The sequence below is a fragment of the Tamandua tetradactyla genome, chromosome 6 (assembly GCF_023851605.1).
Source record: "Tamandua tetradactyla isolate mTamTet1 chromosome 6, mTamTet1.pri, whole genome shotgun sequence".
Lineage (NCBI taxonomy): Eukaryota > Metazoa > Chordata > Mammalia > Pilosa > Myrmecophagidae > Tamandua > Tamandua tetradactyla.
The window spans coordinates 120056225-120069971 of NC_135332.1; positions in this window are offsets into that span (position 1 = coordinate 120056225).

Below are 13747 nucleotides of genomic sequence, written 5' to 3' on the forward strand. Positions count from 1 at the left end.
AGGGTTGAAAATGAATCTTGCATTGTTAGATGTATCAACATTAACTCATGTTTTTTAACAAATACACGTAGGTATAAGAATAAATATTGACACGTTTGGGTACTACAAATGAACATTTTAGAGTTCACATACACATTTATAGTAATAAGAGATGGATAATAACTTATATTTGGTTAAAAGGAGTCATGTTAAGAGTATCACACATCAGGATTTCTCAGATGCATTCCCTAGTATCCTGCTATCCAGCGTGTGAGACACGGATTTTGCAGCACCATTTCATCTTGAGCTGGTTAGTAATGCAGGAAGAAACATGGTCCCCAACCAAGACCTTCTAAATCAGAATCTCCATTGTCCAAAATCCCCAGGTGATTCATGTGTGTTAGGCACAGAGTCCTTAAGGAATCCATACAGGACAGCATGATAAAGTTTAACAGGTTTATTGAAGGGAAAGAAAGCAGGGAGAAAGCAGGGAGAGAACAGGCAGGAGCCAGCAAAACCTGTCAGCAAAATGAAAGAAAAATGGTTCCGGCTCTTTGTTCTGGGAGCTGTGTTTTCAAGGGAAAGTGACACCAGGAGGAGAGGGTACCTGCTAGGTGGTGTGTCATCCCTTGATTGGATGAGGGCTTGTCAGTTTAGTATAGGTCTAGTGTTTCTGCTTCCTTCTTCACTGTGTCTGTTCTGACCTGCTTGCTCCTTATTGGTGGAGCTGTGCTTTGAGTCCCTATTTAGAGTGGTTTCTTGCCCTGAGGAACGTTTGGCAAGGGGAGTTATGAGTTATGGTAAGGAGGAAGGTGGGGGGAAAGGATCATGAGTTTTGGCCGTTGCAGCAAGGGGAGAAAGAGGTGAAGGGGTGAGCCATGACTTTTGTGATCTGTCAATGTGTACATTAAACATCATGAGGCATTGCTCCAGTAAAAATGAAGAGCAAAATCCATAGGAATGCATTTTTGTAGACAAATATTATTGATCATCTTTTTCTTTTAAGCAGAAGTAATGTTGTGAAAGTGAGATTTATACACACATGTATGTGTATACATTTTATATACAATTTTTACATGTTTAGTCATAGGTAGGTATCCTCACCACAACCTGAATATCATTTTTGCCAGTTAAGAGCATTTTAATGAGAACCATAGAAGTTTTGAAAATCTTAATACTATTGATGAAAACAACGACATTGCTCCTTAAAGACTGGCAAGTATAGAAGCTCACTAACCCCTGTCTGTAACCTAGATAAATTATGAATCTAAATTTGGAAATTATAGTATAGCATTTAAAAGGATTTCCCACTAAACCTCCTTCTTTTTATAAGAAGAGTTCTGTTTCTGTGTGTACCACTCAGGTGAAATTAAAAAAAAAAAAAAAATACAGGACCTTTGGGAAAAATCCCAGCAAATTAAAAACACTATTAAAAATGAGTGGAGGGGTGGGCCGCGGTGGCTCAGCGGGCAAAGTGCTTGCCTGCTATGCCGGAGGACCTCGGTTCGATTCCCGGCCCCAGCCCATGTAACAAATACGGAGAAACAGAATACAATAAAAACAAGAAAATGTTTAAAAAGATGTTTCCCTTTCTTCCTTCCTTCCTTCCTTCTATCCTTCCTTCCTTCTCTCTGTCTTTCCTTTAAAAAAAAAAAAAAAAAAAAAAAAAAATGAGTGGAATCCTTTTCCACGTCAACTTAATCTAACTACTTGGGTCCTCCCTTTTCTAGGCCCATTAGTTCCTTTTCTTTACATTCTTAACTTTGGCCCATGTATATTTAATCTTCTTGTCAAGCTTGTTTCCAAAAGACTGCAAGCATTCCACACTAAACTCCTGCTCTTCCATGAATAGGAAGCCATTCCAGACCAGGACCAGTCTATCCCCACCTTTACTAGAATAGAAAAAGAGGAAGAACTTTCAGAAGTCTGAACTTCACCCTCAGCACCCCTTAAGATAAAGGGTATTCAACTCTTTCGGGGGGTGGGGAATTGAGGCAGGATAGAATAGGGCATCAAGGCTGGGATCCCTGGTCTTCTATTCAGCTCTAAAATAGTTAACAGACAACTGCAAGTATTTCTTATCTAGTTCCAAAGAAACTAATACAGAGCTGCAAACTTCCTGGGACAAAAAATCTACCTAAATCCCCCAAACCATTGAAACCTTCCCAAACCATAAAAGCTTGTAGAATTCTGGACCCAAAGCAAACTTCTAATTAATGATAAGAAGTATAGGGTCAGAAAGATTGCTAACCATTTGCCCAAAGATAGATTTCAGGTATGTGCAACAAACAATGAATTTTTCTAACCGTATCCTCCTAAAACAAAGAAAGTGCCCGCCTGGTGCCCAAAGGCCACCATGGGAACCTGCACAAAGAAGACACCTAGTACTCAAAGGTTGCTATGGAAGCCGACTACCTACAGGACTTCCTATAACGCAAGCAAAACCCAATCTTCTTAGTAGGTGTCCTTCCCTTGAGCACACTTGTGTTAACCTCTCTAATGTGTACTCTCTCTTTTTAATAAACTTCTCTTTTAATATACTTTACTACTTATGCCTAAAAAAAAAAAACTATTTTCCACTAATGATCTATTATAAGTTTTCTTTGAAAAAATGGTTTCTCATTCATATCAGTATCTTTTATTTCTTTTCAACTAAGAAGAAATGAATATATCTGAACTAGCTATACAAGCCAGTTGAAAGATTTTGACAGAAAATAGAGAATTTCAGAGATCTGTTGATATTGGTGGTAAAGATTAGGTTGGCATGTAGCTGCTGATTCCTAAAGTAGAACCCATTCATCTCATTATCCCTCTGGAGATGTAGTTCCATATTAACCACATGGGGATTGAGTCTGAGCCAGCTTAAATTAGTTAATTCATACAACAACCTATGTTGCGAGACCCTGCTACCAACTGTTTTTCTTGCCACTAGCTCCTCAGAGCAATAAACCAATTAGTTAAGCCTGTAGTGAGGACTATGGCTTAATCTTTTAAATACAAATTGGTGACACAGTGCTCTTCAAGTATTATAAGAGTCAGCATTCCAGTTGGCTATTGTAGAAATGAATGCATTTTCCTACAAGAAAAGTGTTATTATAAAAAGGTGTTACTACCTTTGAATTTATGCACATATTTCTAAATATTTAGTAAGGCTTATGACTAGAATATAATTTTCTAAAGAAATCTACAGAAGATATTTGCTTTCTCTCCTGCTTTGTGTCCTTTCCCAATGCCACAGAACACATTAACTGTCACTGGGCGGTTTTGCTAATTCAAGATTATATAACCCCTCTTAATATCTTCATTTCTACTTTAAAGTTGATATCCTAAGACTTTTATATCTAGAATGCATTTTTCTTTTATGAATCTCCAGGCACCTACCCTCTATGAAGAAAAGGGAACACAAACATTTAGTTTTGTCATTCATTTGCTTTTCATGGGTTTACATGGACAGATCTGTCTCTAAGAAAGACTATCAAAGGCCTCCTCTACCAAATAAGCTAACTTATGTAAAATTTCTATATATAATTTCAAATGAATCTTTTTCAAGATATTGTGGTACTTAAGGAGATGAGATTTATACAAATACGTTTTTTTTTTTCCCAAATACTTTAGACTCTACATTTTTCAAGTTAGTGGCAATTATGTTGCAGTTCAAATGGACTGAAATATTGTGAAGACCCAGGGCTCTGGCTCACCATCCCCACCCCACCCCATATTGAGAATAAGTTATTGCATGTGGCCCACCTACAATGACTGGGACAGAAGTTAAAAGTTCATGAGACCTTCTTGGGGTGGGGAGGAAAAGCATGTACAGATGGTATTGTAAACAAAGCATTAAAACTCTCTTCTCTTGATTACTGTTGATAACAAGCCTCCAGATCTCTGTGTCATGAGACTCTGTTGAAATTCTGTTCTTATACCGTATAATGTCTTTGTCTTCAACTCTTATAAGCTGTTCCTTGCACTCTCCGCCCTTTGGAGAGCACTGACTTTCATTTTTCGGGGCCACCACTGGGAAAGATCTCCTGTTGGTAAGTCTCAATAAAATTCATGGCTAGCTTCTCTGCGTAGCATGTGCTTTGGTCTTGGGACCATGCAGACCCAAGCTTTCAAGAGCTGGGTTGGAACAAATATCTAAAAGGCTTTTATTATACATCAAGTCTCAGTGTCAGTAGTGTTGCAGGTTTTGCTCAAATATTTTATGGATCCACGTAAGGTAAGAAGAAGTACTACAACCCACAGCAGATGAAAATACAAGTTTCCTGGCATGTGAATAGCTTCAGCCCTTGCATTTTTTGCTTCCCATCTCAGGCTGTATCTTTTAATATTTTTCAGTAGTTAAAGTCTACAGAAAATTGGATTATCATTAGGACTTTTTCGTAAGGAGAATTTCAGAGTCAGACATTAGTCAAGGATATCACTTGGAAGAGTGAGAGAGTAAATCTCCTTAGAAGAATAAGAGAGGCAAATGACAAAATAAAAAGAAAGGGCGTTTGATTGAGCCAGGTCTGCATTTAAATCCTGCCCACAGCTTTTGTTTGCTAAGCAACTTTGGGTAAATTACTCTCCTTTCTGAACTTTAAGATTCATTGTCAATATAAGATGGCTGCTATCAGGTAGAGAATATTCAAATTATTTAGTAATCAGTTCTGACCCATCTGAACAGATGAATGCAGGAGGACTTAGATCCTCCAGTCACTTCCTGAACCTGTAACGGAAGAAAGGTTAATCCTTGCTTGGCTGTATCAATAGTAGGCGTGTGCAACCTGGGAAGGTATCAGGGTATCAAGAGCAATGGGGAATATATTGGAGAAGTGGGTTTCAGAACAGCTATTTACCACCTAGTAAGGAATTTTTAAAAATAATTTAACAACTGGTCCAAATAAGGTGAATGCCACCTCTATTTTTTGTGTGTGTTTTTGTTTTTTGTGTGTGCATGGGGTAATATATGAAAAAGAGCTCATAGAGATAAATAAGTAAAGTTAGTTATTATCATTCAAAATAAAATGTCAAAATAGAAAGCACAAGGAAAAGTGAGGAAAGAAAGTTCACATCTGGTAGATAAGTCTGGAATAAATAAATAAAATTATAATAAATTTATTATAGCTTTATAATAAATTATAAAATCCTAGACTTTATAAGGATTATTTAATTTAATTATGAAATTTTAAAAATCAATGTTAATATTCAAACATTAAGAATGCCAAAACTGGGCGGGCCGCGGTGGCTCAGTGGGCAAGAGTGCTTGCCTGCCGTGCCGGAGGACCCCGGTTCGATTCCCGGCCCCAGCCCATGTAAAAAACAAACAAACAAACAAAATATAATAAAACAAGAAAATGTTTAAAAATGTTTCCCTTTCTTCCTCCCTTCCTTCCTTCCATCCTTCCTTCCTTCTCTGTCTTTCCTTCCTTTCCTCCCTCTCTCTTTAAAAAAAAAAAAAAAAAAAAGAATGCCAAAACCTATAAGGGTTTGAGATTTAATCCTACCTACAAGCTAACAAGTTATTTCCCACAGTTTAAGGGATGCTGCCAGAAGACATGAGATCCTTAGGTCAGAGAAAAAGACTTTATTACTCATGGTACAGCAAAGAGCATGAATATTGGCATATTTGGCTCAGTTCCCTGGCCCACAAGTCACATAGGGCATTTATGCTAGTTTGAAAGGATGTATGCCACCTAGGAAAGCCATGTTTTAATAAAAATCCCATTTCATAAAGGTAGAATAATCCCTATTCGATACTGTATGTTTGAAATTATAATCAGATCATCTCCCTGGAAGATGTGATTTAGTCAAGAGTGGTTGTTAAACTGGATTAGGTGAGGACATGTCTCCACCCATATGGGTGGGTCTTGATTGGTTTATTGGAGTTCTATAGAAGAGGAAACATTTTGGAGGATAAGAGATTCAGAGAGAGCAGAGAATGCTACAGCACCACAAAGCTGAGAGTCCACCACCCAGTGGCCTTTGAAGATGAAGAAGGAAAACGCCTCCTGGGGGGCTTCATGAAACCGGAGGCCAGGAGAGAAAGCTAGCAGATGATGCCTTGCTCGCCATGTGCCCTTCCAGATGAGAGAGGAACCGTGACCATGTTCACCATGTGCTTCTTAGATTGAGAGAGAAACCCTGAACTTCATCAGCCTTCCTGAACCAAGGTATCTTTCCCAGGATACCTTTGATTGGACATTTCTATAGACGGTGTAATTGGGACATTTCTCGGCCATAGAACTGTTAACCAGCAACTTATTAAATTCCCCTTTTTAAAAACCATTCAGTTTCTGGTATATTGCATTCTGACAGTTAGCAAACTAGAACAGCATTGTTAATGGACCTGGGTTAATGCCTATACGTGTATTGGGTTGCATTAAAGAAGAGGAAATACTGAGTTTAGGGAGCACAAATCTTTTAAAATGGACAATAAGCCTGCCTGTAATTTACTTGGGAAGGAGAGATACTATCTCTTTCTTCCAAGGCTTTTTACTGTATAAACATCCTTAAAAAGATGGCCTAGTAAAAAGGCAGTGGGTACCTCTTTTTGTAATATGTTCAGAAACGGAGACTCATGAAGAAGACTCCCAATGAAAATTAGAAACTTCCCTTAACCTACATTTCTCTGAACTTTTAAATATGTTTTTAGAGGGAATTGTTTCTACAGTGATTCAAGAAAAGTGTGAAATGAAGTATAATTTTAAAATAAACTGTTTTAGAGGAGTTTCAGATTTATAGGAAGATTGTGACGATAATACAGAGAGTTCCCATATTTCCCACACCCAATTTTCTCTATTTTTAGCTCCAACGTTATTATGGTATATTTATTACAATTAATGAACCAGCATGGATGCATTATTAATAACTACAGTCCAGTGGACTTCCTGGAAGATGGCGGCTTAGTAAGACGCGCGGATCTTAGTTTCTTCTCCAGGGCACCTACTAGGGGAGTAGAAACGATACAGAAAGCGCCCAAAGCCACAACAGAGATAAAAAAGACAGCGTACCCCATCCTGGAACGGCTGGCTGGCTGAGAGAAGCAGCTTGGGTGAGATCGCCGAGGCGCGCGGGCCTTACCGGGCGGGGTGGCAAGCGGCCGGAGTTACTCCCTTCCCCCTTCCCGGGCCGGCTGGGAGAATTGGAGAGGCGGTCCCCTGAAACAAAGACGGCTGGCGCCCACACCAGGCGCAGCCCCCGGACCAACTGAGAGAATTGGATCGGAAACCCCCAGGCCGCAGAGAACGGTGACGGGTGGGGGAGGCCCCTTCCAAACCCGTGACTCCCGGGGAACGTGCACTCTCTCGGGCGGGCCGCTGCCGCTGGCGCCCTCCCGCCACGCTTGCTGCCCAGGGCTGACTAGGAAATTCGGACGGGCTCTTTCCCTGGCTGCGGCGACCAGCAACCCTCCCTGCGTTCGGACCCCGGGCCGGCTCAAGCCGTTTCGGCTAGCGAACCCCCAGGACGGCGAGAGTTTTCCAAAGTTTAAGGTCCCACAGCACCTTTTACTGGTGGGACCCGCAGACAAACGGGTGCCACGAGCACCACCTACTGGGCAGGATAAGAAAAACAGAACCCAGAGATTTCACAGAAAAATATTACAACCTTGCTGGGTCCAACACCAAGAGAAATCTGAATAAATGCCCAGACGCCAGCAGCAGAAGATAACTGTCCACGCTCAAAAGATTGAGAATATGGCTCAGTCAAAGGAACAAACCAATAGCTCAAATGAGACACAAGAGCTGAGACAACTAATGCTGAATATACGAACAGAAATGGAAAACCTCTTCAAAAATGAAATCGATAAATTGAGGGAGGACATGAAGAGGACATGGGCTGAACATAAAGAAGAAATAGAAAAACTGAAAAAACAAATCGCAGAACTTATGGAAGTGAAGGATAAAGTAGCAAACATAGAAAAAATAATGGATAGCTACAATGATAGATTTAAAGAGACAGAAGATAGAATTAGTGATTTGGAGGATGGAACATCTGAATTCCAAAAAGAAACAGAAACTATAGGGAAAAGAATGGAAAAATTTGAACAGGGTATCAGGGAACTCAAGGACAATATGAACCGCACAAATATACGTGTTGTGGGTGTCCCAGAAGGAGAAGAGAAGGGAAAAGGAGGAGAAAAACTAATGGAAGAAATTATCACTGAAAATTTCCCAACTCTTATGAAAGACCTAAAATTACAGATCCAAGAAGTGCAGCGCACCCCAAAGAGATTAGACCCAAATAGGCGTTCTCCAAGACACTTACTAGTTAGAATGTCAGAGGTCAAAGAGAAAGAGAAGATCTTGAAAGCAGCAAGAGAAAAACAATCCATTACATACAAGGGAAACCCAATAAGATTTTGTGTAGATTTCTCAGCAGAAACCATGGAAGCTAGAAGACAGTGGGATGATATATTTAAAATACTAAAAGAGAAAAACTGCCAACCAAGACTCCTATATCCAGCAAAATTATCCTTCAAAAATGAGGGAGAAATTAAAACATTCTCAGACAAAAAGTCACTGAAAGAATTTGTGACCAAGAGACCAGCTCTGCAAGAAATACTAAAGGGAGCACTAGAGTCAGATACAAAAAGACAGAAGAGAGAGATATGGAAAAGAGTGTAGAAAGAAGGAAAATCAGATATGATATATATAATACAAAAGGCAAAATGTTAGAGGAAAATATTATCCAAACAGTAATAACACTAAATGTCAATGGACTGAATTCCCCAATCAAAAGACATAGATTGGCAGAATGGATTAAAAAACAGGATCCTTCGATATGCTGTCTACAGGAAACACATCTTAGACCCAAAGATAAACATAGGTTGAAAGTGAAAGGTTGGGAAAAGATATTTCATGCAAATAACAACCAGAAAAGAGCAGGAGTGGCTATACTAATATCCAACAAATTAGACTTCAAATGTAAAACAGTTAAAAGAGACAAAGAAGGACACTATATACTAATAAAAGGAACAATTAAACAAGAAGACATAACAATCATAAATATTTACGCACCGAATCAGAATGCCCCAAAATACGTGAGGAATATACTGCAAACATTGAAAAGGGAAATAGACTCATATACCATAATAGTTGGAGACTTCAACTCACCACTCTCATCAAGGGACAGAACATCTAGACAGAGGATCAACAAAGAAATAGAGAATCTGGATATTACTATAAATGAACTAGACTTAATAGACATTTATAGGACATTACATCCCACAACAGCAGGATACACCTTTTTCTCAAGTGCTCATGGATCATTCTCAAAGATAGACCATATGCTGGGTCACAAAGCAAGTCTTAACAAATTTAAAAAGATTGAAATCTTACACAACACTTTCTCGGACCATAAAGGAATGATGTTGGAAATCAATAATAGGCAGAGTGCCAGAAAATTCACAAATATGTGGAGGCTCAACAACACACTCCTAAACAACGACTGGGTCAAAGAAGAAATTGCAAGGGAAATTAGCAAATACCTCGAGGCGAATGAAAATGAAAACACAACATATCAAAACTTATGGGACGCAGCAAAGGCAGTGCTAAGAGGGAAATTTATTGCTCTAAATGCCTATATCAGAAAAGAAGAAAAGGCAAAAATTCAGGAATTAACTGTCCACTTGGAAGAACTGGAGAAAGAACAGCAAACTAACCTCAAAGCAAGCAAAAGGAAAGAAATAACAAAGATTAGAGCACAAATAAATGAAATTGAAAACATGAAAACAATAGAGAAAATCAATAAGGCCAGAAGTTGGTTCTATGAGAAAATCAATAAGATTGATGGGCCCTTAGCAAGATTGACAAAAAGAAGAAGAGAGAGGATGCAAATAAATAAGATCAGAAATGGAAGAGGAGACATAACTACTGACCTCACAGAAATAAAGGAGGTAATAACAGGATACTATGAACAACTTTACGCTAATAAATACAACAACTTAGAGGAAATGGACGGGTTCCTGGAAAGACATGAACAACCAACTTTGACTCAAGAAGACATAGATGACCTCAACAAACCAATCACAAGTAAAGAAATTGAATTAGTCATTCAAAAGCTTCCTAAAAAGAAAAGTCCAGGACCAGATGGCTTCACATGTGAATTCTACCAAACGTTCCAGAAAGAATTAGTACCAATTCTCTTCAAACTCTTCAAAAAAATCGAAGTGGAGGGAAAACTACCTAATTCATTCTATGAAGCCAACATCACCCTCATACCAAAACCAGGCAAAGATATTACAAAAAAAGAAAACTACAGACCAATCTCTCTAATGAATACAGATGCAAAAATCCTCAATAAAATTCTAGCAAATCGTATCCAACAGCACATTAAAAGAATTATACATCATGACCAAGTAGGATTCATCCCAGGTATGCAAGGATGGTTCAACATAAGAAAATCAATTAATGTAATACACCATATCAACAAATCAAAGCAGAAAAATCACATGATCATCTCAATTGATGCAGAGAAGGCATTCGACAAGATTCAACATCCTTTCCTGTTGAAAACACTTCAAAAGATAGGAATACAAGGGAACTTCCTTAAAATGATAGAGGGAATATATGAAAAACCCACAGCTAATATCATCCTCAATGGGGAAAAATTGAAAACTTTCCCCCTAAGATCAGGAACAAGACAAGGATGTCCACTATCACCACTATTATTCAACATTGTGTTGGAGGTTCTAGCCAGAGCAATTAGACAAGAAAAAGAAATACAAGGCATCAAAATTGGAAAGAAAAAAGTAAAACTATCACTGTTTGCAGATGATATGATACTATACGTCAAAAACCCGGAAAAATCCACAACAAAACTACTAGAGCTAATAAATGAGTACAGCAAAGTAGCAGGTTACAAGATCAACATTCAAAAATCTGTAGCATTTCTATACACTAGTAATGAACAAGCTGAGGGGGAAATCAAGAAACGAATCCCATTTACAATTGCAACTAAAAGAATAAAATACCTAGGAATAAATTTAACTAAAGAGACAAAAAACCTATATAAAGAAAACTACAAAAAACTGCTAAAAGAAATCACAGAAGACCTAAATAGATGGAAGGGCATACCGTGTTCATGGATTGGAAGACTAAATATAGTTAAGATGTCAATCCTACCTAAATTGATTTACAGATTCAATGCAATACCAATCAAAATCCCAACAACTTATTTTTCAGAAATAGAAAAACCAATAAGCAAATTTATCTGGAAGGGCAGGGTGCCCCGAATTGCTAAAAACATCTTGAGGAAAAAAAACGAAGCTGGAGGTCTCACGCTGCCTGACTTTAAGGCATATTATGAAGCCACAGTGGTCAAAACAGCATGGTATTGGCATAAAGATAGATATATCGACCAATGGAATCGAATAGAGTGCTCAGATATAGACCCTCTCATCTATGGACATTTGATCTTTGATAAGGCAGTCAAGCCAACTCACCTGGGACAGAGCAGTCTCTTCAATAAATGGTGCCTAGAGAACTGGATATCCATATGCAAAAGAATGAAAGAGGACCCGTATCTTACACCCTATACAAAGGTTAACTCAAAACGGATCAAAGATCTAAACATTAGGTCTAAGACCATAAAACAGTTAGAGGAAAATGTAGGGAGATATCTTATGAATCTTACAATTGGAGGTGGTTTTATGGACCTTAAACCTAAAGCAAGAGCACTGAAGAAAGAAAGAAAGAAATGGGAGCTCCTCAAAATTAAACACTTTTGTGCATCAAAGAACTTCATCAAGAAAGTAGAAAGACAGCCTACACAATGGAAGACAATATTTGGAAATGACATATCAGATAAAGGTCTAGTATCCAGAATTTATTAAGAGATTGTTCAACTCAACAACAAAAAGACGGTCAACCCAATTACAATATGGGAAAAAGACTTGAACAGACACCTCTCAGAAGAGGAAATACAAATGGCCAAAAGGCACATGAAGAGATGCTCAATGTCCCTGGCCATTAGAGAAATGCAAATCAAAACCACAATGAGATATCATCTCACACCCACCAGAATGGCCATTATCAACAAAACAGAAAATGACAAGTGCTGGAGAGGATGCGGAGAAAGAGGCACACTTATCCACTGTTGGTGGGAATGTCAAATGGTGCAACCACTGTGGAAGGCAGTTTGGCGGTTCCTCAAAAAGCTGAATATAGAATTGCCATACGACCCAGCAATACTATTGCTGGGTATCTACTCAAAGGACTTAAGGGAAAAGACACAAACGGACATTTGCACACCAATGTTTATAGCAGCATTATTTACAATTGCAAAGAGATGGAAACAGCCAAAATCTCCATCAACAGAAGAGTGGCTAAACAAACTGTGGTATATACATACGATGGAATATTATGCAGCTTTAAGACAAGATAAACTTATGAACCATGTAATAACATGGATGGACCTAGAGAATATTATGCTGAGTGAATCCAGCCAAAAACTAAAGGACAAATACTGTATGGTCCCACTGATGTGAACGGACATTCGAGAATAAACTTGAAATATGTCATTGGTAACAGAGTTCAGCAGGAGTTAGAAACAGGGTAAGACAATGGGTAATTGAAGCTGAAGGGATACAGACTGTGCAACAGGACTAGATACAAAAACTCAAAAATGGACAGCACAATAATACCTAATTGTAAAGTAATCATGTTAAAACACTGAATGAAGCTGCATCTGAGCTATAGGTTTTTGTTTTGTTTTGTGTTGTTTTGTTTTGATTTTACTATTATTACTTTTATTTTTTTCTCTATATTAACATTCTATATCTTTTTCGGTTATGTTGCTAGTTCTTCTAAACCAATGCAAATGTACTAAGAAATGATGATCATGCATCTATGTGATGATGTTAAGAATTAATGATTGCATGTGTAGAATGGTATGATCTCTAAATGTTGGGTTAATTTCTTTTTTTCCGTTAATTAAAAAAAAAAAAAAAGAGAAGGGATAATTGGAGATGAAGGGATACAGACTGTACAACGGGACTGGATATAAAAACTCAGAAATGGACAGCACAATACTACCCAATTGTAATGCAATTATGTTAAAACACTGAATGAAGCTGCATGTGAGGTATAGGTTTTTTGTTTTTGTTTTTTTTGTTTTTTTTTCTTTCTATTATTGTTTTAATTCTTATTCTGTTGTCTTTTTATTTCTTTTTCTAAATCGATGCAAATGTACTAAGAAATGATGAATATGCAACTATGTGATGTTATTAAGAATTACTGATTGTACATGTAGATTGGAATGATTTCTAATTGTTTTGTTAATTCTTTTTTTAATTAATAAAAAAAAAATAAAAAATAACTACAGTCCAAAGTTTATTCAGATTTCCTTAGGTTTTAGCTAATGACCTCTATCTTTCTCAGATCCCATTCAGGATAGCACATTGCATTTAGTCATCATGCCTCTTTAGGCGACACTTACCTGTGTGAGTTTCTCATACATTCCTTGTTTTTTTACCACATTGATAGTTTTAAGAAGTATTGCTGAGATGTTTTGTTGAATGTCCTTCTACCAGGATTTGTCTGGTGTTTTCCTCATAATTATACTGAGATTCTGTGTTCTTGAAAAGAAGACTGCAGAAGTAAAATGCCATTGTCATCACTTCAAGGTACATACTGCCATTTCATCGAGGTGCGTACTGTCATCGTGGCTTAGTGTGGATGCTAACTTTGATGACCTGGCTGAAGTAGTGTTTGTCAGGTTTCTCCAGTGTAGAGCTATTTTTCCTTCTTTCCATAATGTACTCTTTGGAAGGAAGTCAAGAGAC